This window comes from Theobroma cacao, chromosome 8 (genome assembly GCF_053813885.1).
Source record: "Theobroma cacao isolate CCN51 chromosome 8, ASM5381388v1, whole genome shotgun sequence".
Classification (NCBI taxonomy): Eukaryota; Viridiplantae; Streptophyta; class Magnoliopsida; order Malvales; family Malvaceae; genus Theobroma; species Theobroma cacao.
This window is the reverse complement of record NC_142646.1, coordinates 10524471-10534017: the sequence shown is the minus strand read 5'-3', so window position 1 is coordinate 10534017 and position 9547 is coordinate 10524471.

Genomic DNA, 9547 nt, shown 5'->3' with positions numbered 1-9547 from the left:
TTTGTCAACATATTAGTGTAAGTGCAAGATTCACATATCATCTGAGTGCCACATTATTAGTACACCATATCCTTTACATGTCTAAACACCCTCGGGTGTCCTTATAGGCTCTTGAGTCATTATTTACATTTAAACATAACATTCATAATGTCGAGTGCCCAAACATAGGTTGTGTTAACATAGCATGTTTGTAATCCAAAAACATAATTAAAATCATAAATATAAATATAAGATTGACTCGTCAGTAGAACATGACCGACCTTCTAGGTATCAAGTGATTGCTAGACATCTACCAAAGAATGCAGACCGGACACTTGTATCCATAACACTAGCTGTTATCAGAGTGCTATCATTGATTTGAAGCCAAATAAATAGAACAAAATAAATAGAGAAAATAATATGTGAGTTACAAAGACTTCGTGAGTGGATAAGAGAAAGGACCAAACCAATATATAAGAGTATTTTCTAAACATGCTCTTGAAATCTCATGCCGTTCATGAATCATTTAATCATAAAGTTCACGAAACATAGTACTTAAACACATGTTAAATAGACTTTTCATGGAAAACAAGTTTACATAACCTTTAGAAACCTTTTTACATTTGAAAAACCTTTAATCAAGCCATTACATACAATTCTGGAACGCATCTATCAATAGATGATGAACATCTATCAATAGATTTGAAGCAGACTGCTCTTTGTTGCATTCTGTCAACTATCTATTGATAGATGTTCTACATGTATCTATAGATAGCATCTGAAACTCTGTTTTCAAAGCGAAATTCTTCATTTTACCTTCTTTAAGTCTCATTTTCTCTTGTGACTATCCTTAAGGTTCAGTTTACCTTACCAAGCACATTCTCATGCCATCATAAAGTATTAAATCATAAACAAAACTCAAATGAACTTAGCATGCAATATTTCATAAACATAACAATCAACATCATTCCATTAATATTAACATTCACATACGTTGATGGTTTGTTCCCATCAACCTTGGGCCATAATGTATAATCCTCATTGCACCTTGGGCGTTTATGATGCATCATAGGAGTGTAGTTCTCACTACACCTTGTGTGAGTGGAATCAATCGCACTCATTGAGTTTTTATAGTCATAGCATTTGCTATGAGGAATGTCCATCACATACATGCTTACTCATCTCCTAAGGTGTATGGAATGTTACATCATATACGCACTTTATGGCATTTCTCGTGCCCCATCAATCATTTCATGTAGCATGTGAAGCACACATTATATACATAATCTCATAGCATTTATCATGCTTTCTCAATCATCTCATGTGGTATATGGAATATACATCATATACATAAACATATCAAGCTTAAATGGAAAACATTATTCAATCCATCATGCATCCCATGCAATCAACATAGCAAGCACTCACATCATCAAGTTCATACATCAATATAAATGATTTCTCGTACCCACACTAGTCTAAAGATTGGAGTAATCGAGTGCTATGAACAATAAGGTGCTTGTCCTTCTTGTTAAAAACTAATACATTATAGAATATTTATATTTATAATAGATTACAAACAAGTTTCAAAAATATTTTTCTCATCCACAATTATTTTCAGTTCATAAATATTTACAGTAAATCATATTCATCAATAAACCTCAAATCATGCTTTAACTTTACATATCAAAATAGTTTTGAAAGTGGTGCAGCTACTCAGTTCGATTGAAGACGCAATCACAGCCTTTCTCTGTTGATTTCCTTGGAGTTTTCGATCGTTCTTAACACACAATAATCATAGCAATCAATTTCTAGACTTACAATCTTGGAATAATCATTCTAAAAACTTTCAAATGTTGTTCACTTTTGACTAAGTCTATTTTCTCTCCTTAAACCCAATTAAAATTCATATATCCATTAACCTTACTTTAGATGAACATTTATAGTTTGGGAAGTGAAAATATGCTTTTACCCTTTTTATTTTGTGAAAACAGCATCATCTATCGATAGATTGGGTTTATCTATTGATAGATGGGCTTCAGAGCCCTTTTAAAAGCTTCCTAGTTGCTATCTATCGATAGATAGGAGCTATCTATGGATAGATCTGGCTATCTATGGATAGATCTGCTCAACTATCCATATATGTTCTTTAGGACAGCTTTGATAGAACCTTTTCTGGATTGTATTTATCGATAGATGAAAAACATCTATTGATAGATAGGTTGTAGTAGGTAAAAATAACCCATAGAAACATGTCCAATTGAACTGCTTTTAACATCAAACTTATCAAATCATCTTAATGTATCATAACATGAAATTTTTCCAAGATTAATACGTAGTTTTGAATGCTCAAAACACAAAATCATCTTAAAACATTAAAACATTAAATTTTCTAACTATAAAACTAAATTTCAAGTGTTTAAAGCACAAATTTAATTTCATCATCTAAAGAATTTCTAATATAGCAATCCTACATTAGGGAGGGGTTTCATAATATATGTCTATCTGCACTATCATATTTGTTTTGATTGCACCCTTCACTAAGTATTAGATGACTCACCTATTTGTTTGCATGATGCACAGATAAATAGGCCATAGGAGTTGCATGACTAGAGTTGTCCTTTGACAAACCAGTTTGGCATCCGGTAGGTTTTCTTTAAAATGGGTCCATTTCACTAAGTTCAAGTTATGTTAGTTTTTGCTTTTGGATTATGCTTTTTCCTAACCAATTGTTCTTAGGGTTTGTGTAGGCATGATGTTTCCATTTAAGTTGTCTAAGGGTTGTAAAGTACGAACCCGCTTGATAGCCAATGTATGACTTGTAACTGTTAAGTAAATATTGTGTTTGAATCAAGTGCCGAAGGGTATCTTTTATACATTTGAATGTAAGGTAAAATATCTTGACCTCCCTAAGTTTTGATTGAAATACACGGAGATCTATTAGTTTTTGAAATGGACACTTCGTCTCAAGAGCATAAACACCATTAACAGAAGTTATGAAAAGACTAAAATGCCCTTTCTTTCTTTATTAATTTAAAAAATTATTATTATATTTAAAAATAAATAAATAAAAACGGTGCTCTCTAGCTCACCAAAAAAGGGGAGCCCCAAATTGGGTTATCTAGTAAAGCACTAGTGCTCCCTTAAGGAGCCCTAATGGGAGCTCTGGTGCTCCCTAAATGAAAAGTTTTTTTTTCTTTTTAATTAATAAAAAATAATAAAATTATATAATAGTAATTATAAAATTTAATCAAGGGTAAATTTTCGTTTTACCCTTGCCATGTTAGCAAGTTGACCGAAATACTAACGGTTGACTAACGGTTAGACTTACATGTCTAGTAAAAAATATTTTTTTGAGGAGGAGTGTTCATTTTGAAAACTAATGGGCCTCAATGTAATTTCGATCAAAACTTAGGAAGGTAAGGGTATTTTACCATTGAATTTAAGTTATATTATGGACATAAATGTTGTATGATTTTATTTAATACGAAAATTATGAAGCTTGCTTAGGTCTCGTGGGCCTTGCCAGCTAGACTCGTATGCAAGTCATTACTCCTTGGTTTGGGTCATGAAAACTGGGAGATCCACATACGATTCCTTGTGTGTCTACCTACCAAAGTTATGTCTAGTGTTATGTCTATAATTTCTAAAAGTTGATAGAATTGAATTTTACAAAATGGAATTGATCTTGTCTAGATGTGAAATGCCACTCAAGACTTGAGCTAGTACTAGAGGTGCAGTGGAGGCAAATGCTCCTGCAGGGACTAATGATTGACCAAGTACATCTACTACAAGAGGACATGGCAGACGTGACAGGGTCGCATATTCAATGAGGACAGATATGCCTATTAGTGCACAAGTGGAGGGTTAGCCTCTTGTGGTAGAAGTTGAGTCCCTAGCTCAAAGGGTAACTCTAGAGAGCGTTGCAGTTGAAGTATACAGCCTTAATCATATTAAGGAGATTATGCTAGGAAGATTATAGAGCAAAAACATCAAAGCGATAGGCACACTACTGCACAGGCTTTCCCTGGTTCTGAGAGTTAGGGCACTCAGTTACGGCCTGAGATGGCACAGAAGTCGAGGGCACTTCCTATTGCTTAATTTCTTGGGATGAATCCTCTAGCTTTCATTGGGACAGACAAGTTTGAGGATCCTTAACTTTTCTTAGACATCATGTAGGATACTTGTAAGACATTAGGATATTCTAAGAACGAAGTGGAACACTCACTATGTCATGACGGAACTCAAGGGTCTGTGACTGATGCACGAGCCTAGCAGGCAAAGCTTGGGAGACTTGAGCAAGCCTCAGATTTTAAAATCAAACATACAGAGCCAAGGGTTTTGAATTCCATGGTCTCATATAATGCTTAAATTCAAATACATAATTGTTGCCCCTTAGCACATCATGCATACATCATATTCATAAGGCCATACATTGTCCATACAAAGCTAGTTCGTCATAATAACCCTTACACAAGTTCAAATGTTACATCGTACCTACATACATAAATAAACCATACACGGAGCGGAAGCTCATAATAGACTCAGTGGAGTGGACATGTCAGGTTGAGACCTACCGGATGCCAAAATTGGTCAGTCATTGGATGACCCTTGCCACGTAACCTTATAGCCTATTTATCTGCTCATGGTACAACAAATGGATGAGTCACTTAATACTCAATGAGGGGTGCAAATAAATCAAAATCATATAAAACAAATAATTATTTAAAGCACAATCAGTGTAACCAAACATTCTAACAAACATCTCTAATGTTAAGGGAAAATCATCATCCTTAAAAAGTCTCCACAAATATCATACATATCACTGGGTTTGTCCTTATAGCCATTCAAATTATCCTCCACAGCATACTCTAATCACCAGAGTAACGTATCAAATTCATATCAAATTTATTTAAGCTTATTTGAGGCTATCTCATGTCGTACACAAATTGAATCACAATCATATAGTGGTCCCTCCTTGAACAACATCAAATCACAGATGATTACTAACTAGCGAAAACAAATCATGCTCAGGTTAAAGTTGCTGGTAGAGAACAAATCACATGTGTGCCAAAGCAAGGGGTAGAGAATCACCGACCAGAGTAATTTCCTAACGGTTGACATAACTCGAAGTATTCTCAAACAGGTAACATCAAAGCACTGCAGGCGAGAATCACAAGCAAAACTAATACCATCATCCCTGTTTACCACTATCCTTGCAGGTACACACATAGTCACAGGGTGTTAGACTCCACTTAATCTTAAAATCAAATTAGCGTCTAGAATTCATCCATCGAACGTAACACATATCCATAAATGAGGAGATCAAGCCTTCACCATTCCATATTTCCACATCAATCATGATTTATATTCATCGAGCTTTAATCATCTATAAGCTCGATATGGTTTTATATGACTTTTTATTTTTTAAGGCATCAAACGCTCATAATCCATTAAGGGGTAATTTGTCTAGGGTAATTTACTCTTATGCGTTCATGATATCCTCTAGACTTCCTAGTCTAGGCTCACACAGCATAGCCAACCCATGTGGCTTGCATAAAGGCATACAATCACACAAACATATACATACATACATACATACATACATACATAGACACACATATATCATTTGTTCTCTTACCTAGGCATGTTCATCTAGGTCTACATATAAAATCTAGTACCAGTGCAGTGCATCTTTTATGCATCATGCATCACATGCATTTTAAATTAACCTACTCACAGTGACAAATTTGGATATGCTCCCACCGCCAAGCTCAACTTCAGCCTCCAATCGTCCTCTAGCTAGCTAATGAATCAATTACCTTAATTTTAGAACACATCAAACACCAAAATATTAATCAAATATTGGCTATAAAAAAAATACCAACTTTTCTAAAAATAATCAAATTCTTAGCAATCCAACATCTAAGCTCAAATCCTTCTTTAATGAGCTAATCCCATGCCTTAAAAGCTGGATTGCAAGAATCTAAGCTCTAAATTCTAGTAAAATTGAGGGAGATTCACTAAAGCTGGAAAAGTAGAATTTTTAAATATTTAACCGATTAAATTGAAAACTAATCAATAAAAACATTTGATCTTACCTCAATAATGTTTTCCCTAGCTCAAATTAGCTTTAAGTTGCTCTAAAAATCCATTTGAGGCTTAGAGTTTTAAAAGGGTAGAGAGAGAGAGAGAGAGAGAGAGAGAGAGAGAGAGGAAGAGTTAGGGTTTTTGTTTAAAATGGGCAGAATGGCCCAAACTTTTTTTATATTTACCTTTCCTCAGTGATGTATCGATATATTTGGGAATATATTGATACATTTTCATGGGTTTCAATGAAATCTATCAATACATTGGGGTAATGTATCGATAGATTTCAAGTTGAATGCTCACTACCCAAAAATGTATCAATAGATGGGGGAATGTACTGATACTTTGTCCCTTACGTGGTCTTTAGGTGCTCTTTGCTTCAAATTTGTCGATACATTTGGATAATGTATCGATAGATGTTCATCCCACTAGGAATGTATCGATACATTGAGGAATGTATCGACACAATTTCTTCCATATACGTTATATTGTTCATCCTGTTAAAAATGTATTGATGCATTTGGTATTGTATCAATACATTTTCCCTTGTAGTTAGTTTTCAGCTTCCAAACTTCCAAAAATCTGATGTTAAAGTCCCAAATTCATTTCTTGTTAATATCACACTATAACCAATTCGTATAACTTTCAATCCATGCACATATATCCTTAAATATACACCAAATTTAAATCAAAACCTCAAGCTATAGGATTTATCACCTATTCCGATAAAAATTTGCCTAAGTGTCAATATACATACTCCCAAACACTTGGCCTATACAACATATCATCAAAATCCTCAAGATAATATATTTCATAGATCATTCTTTATTGACCTAGTTTACACTGAAAATTGGGAGTGTTACATTCTCCCTTCCTTATAGGAAATTCATCCCTAAATTTAAATTGCATACCACAGGTTAAAACATATATCAAATCTCAAATAAATGGGGATATTTCTTTCGCATTTCGTCTTCAAGTTCCTATGTGGCTTTGCCCATTGAATGGCTTTGCCACAACACCTTTATTGTAGCAATGTCTTTGGAGCAATGCCATTTCACTTGTTGATCTAATATGGCTACGAGCTGCACCTAATAACTAGTCTTGTAATTGGACTTTATCATATCTTATCACATGCGAAGGATCAGGAATATACTTCCTAAGCATGGACACAAGGAAAAACTGGATGAACATCGGATAAATTTGGTGGTAATGCCAAGTAATAAGCAACTGTGCCAATGCGCTTTAACACTTCAAAGGGTCTGATATATCTAGGGCTCATCTTACCTTTCCTTTTGAATCTCTTAAGCTGTTGAAGTTTTTCTTTAATCTTTACCATATTCTTAGCTTGATCAGTCAACTTCCCATTAATTATCATAAGAAGATTAAGCATCATGTCACTTTAAAGTGGGGGTTGACTGGCTCAGGTGAAAGGTGTTGAATGACTACCAGTTAGAGGGGGTAGAGGTGTACCTTTTGTGATCTTAATACATTCATTCCTCTCTATCTTGTACCCCATTTTCAGTACACTACCCAAGAATATTCCCTGATCCTTGTTCTTCATGAGATCACATTGAAATCTTCCACTCCATATTTTTTTTTTCACTAAAGCTATAAGGTTATTGCCATACGGCAAATTTGCTTTGTCCTTTAGTGTAGTTGTCTTGATCTTTTCCACCATGTATTTTCCCACATTCAATGGGATTTCATTGAAGATAGCCTCCATTAGCTACAGATCTTGTTCACTCACATAATTGAAGCTGCTACTTCTTCCATGAAGAGTAGTTGCTATGAAAGAGTGAAGAATTTTAAGCTGAGCATTTTTTATTTCACTAGCATAACTTCTAGTGGGAAATTTCTCCCTCTTTTCTAGTGATAACTTCCCACAGATGGTTCAGTTCATATTTCTTTGGCATTTTGTATTGTCCTACTTTAAATTCAGTCTTAGGAATTTTCCTAGATCTTGAGCATTAATTTAAAAATCTTTACCATCTAAGAACACATTTAATCTGTCCTTTGAAAACTCCTTTTCTTCTTCCAGTTCAGTTTTGTCAATAGCTATACTAGAATATAACTCCTTAATCAGAGTTGGACTAAACATTTTATCAAAAAATGTACTCATAAATCTTAATTTTAAAAGTTCAAATATCTTTTAAGATCATCTTTTACTCCCAGTGAATCATTAAAACTTTCCCAGTTAAAGAATTTCCTACACGAGATTGTGGCATTTTCAATCCTTCTAAATCTATCAACATGCAAGTCATTTCGAAAACGAGAGGAAGAATTAATACCTCTCTTTGTAGAGGATCTTTTATCTGTCGATCCCTTTCCTTTCTCTGTCAATTTCCTTTTGCTTTCCTTTTTCTTCTTTGCTGAATGTCTTTCGATTTTTCTTTTCTTTTTAAGGGAATGTGATGAAGAATCATCATTTTCCCTTTTACCTTTCCTTTTTTCAACTACTTTGTGGGTGAAAGAAGTTTTTGCCATGGGATTTTCATTTTTAGGGTTTCTCAACTTTCAGAGAAAAAATGGAGAGGAAAATCTAAAGGCTTTTGGATATTGATTTTCAATGTAACTGACTCTCTGAGAAGATGGGGGGTCTTTTATGGGTAGTTATAACTGATTACCCACATTTTAAGTGGGAGCTATCCTGTACCATCTGCCCAGTTTTTTTTTTTTGAAAAATTCTCGCGTGATAGCCTATCTCTTCCACATTTATCCTCTAATCAATTAGATGAGGCCTTAATTGATTACTATGTTTTTGACTTGAAAACCCTTTAACTACCAGACTTGTATTAATCAGTTAAGGGAGTTGCTAACTGATTATTGCCTCATCGACTCAAGTTAACTCCTATAACATAAAATTGTTTTAATTGATTAGGGAAGTCCATAACTGATTAGAATGAATCCTATCTTCCATGTAAGGTCCTTTTGCTAACCTAGAATATTCACTAATCAATTACATCAAGCAATAAACGCACTCATCATGCAATATATATATCATCAAAAACATCATCATTTTAGCATACTTCAGATTTCAATAGCATTAATCATCCTTAAATCTCTTCTAATTCTACAAAATTGTTCTTCATTCAATGGTTTTGTGAAAATGTCAACCAATTGATACAAGGTATCTATGAAATCTATTTCAATATATCCCTTAAGCACATGATCTCTAATGAAATGATGTCTAATTTCAATGTCCTTGGTTCTAGAATGTTGAACAGGATTTTAGAGATATTTATGGCACTCATATTATCACAATAAATGGTAACTTTATATATAGCCATTCCAAAATCATTTAGTTACTGCCTAATCCATAAAATTTGTGCACAACAACTACCTAGTGATATAAACTCAGCTTTAGCAGTTGATAAAGCGATAGAATTTTGTTTCTTGCAAGACCAAGACACAAGCATGTTTCCAAGGAATTGAAACGTACCACTTGTACTTTTCCAATCGGTTTTTGTTACCAGCAAAA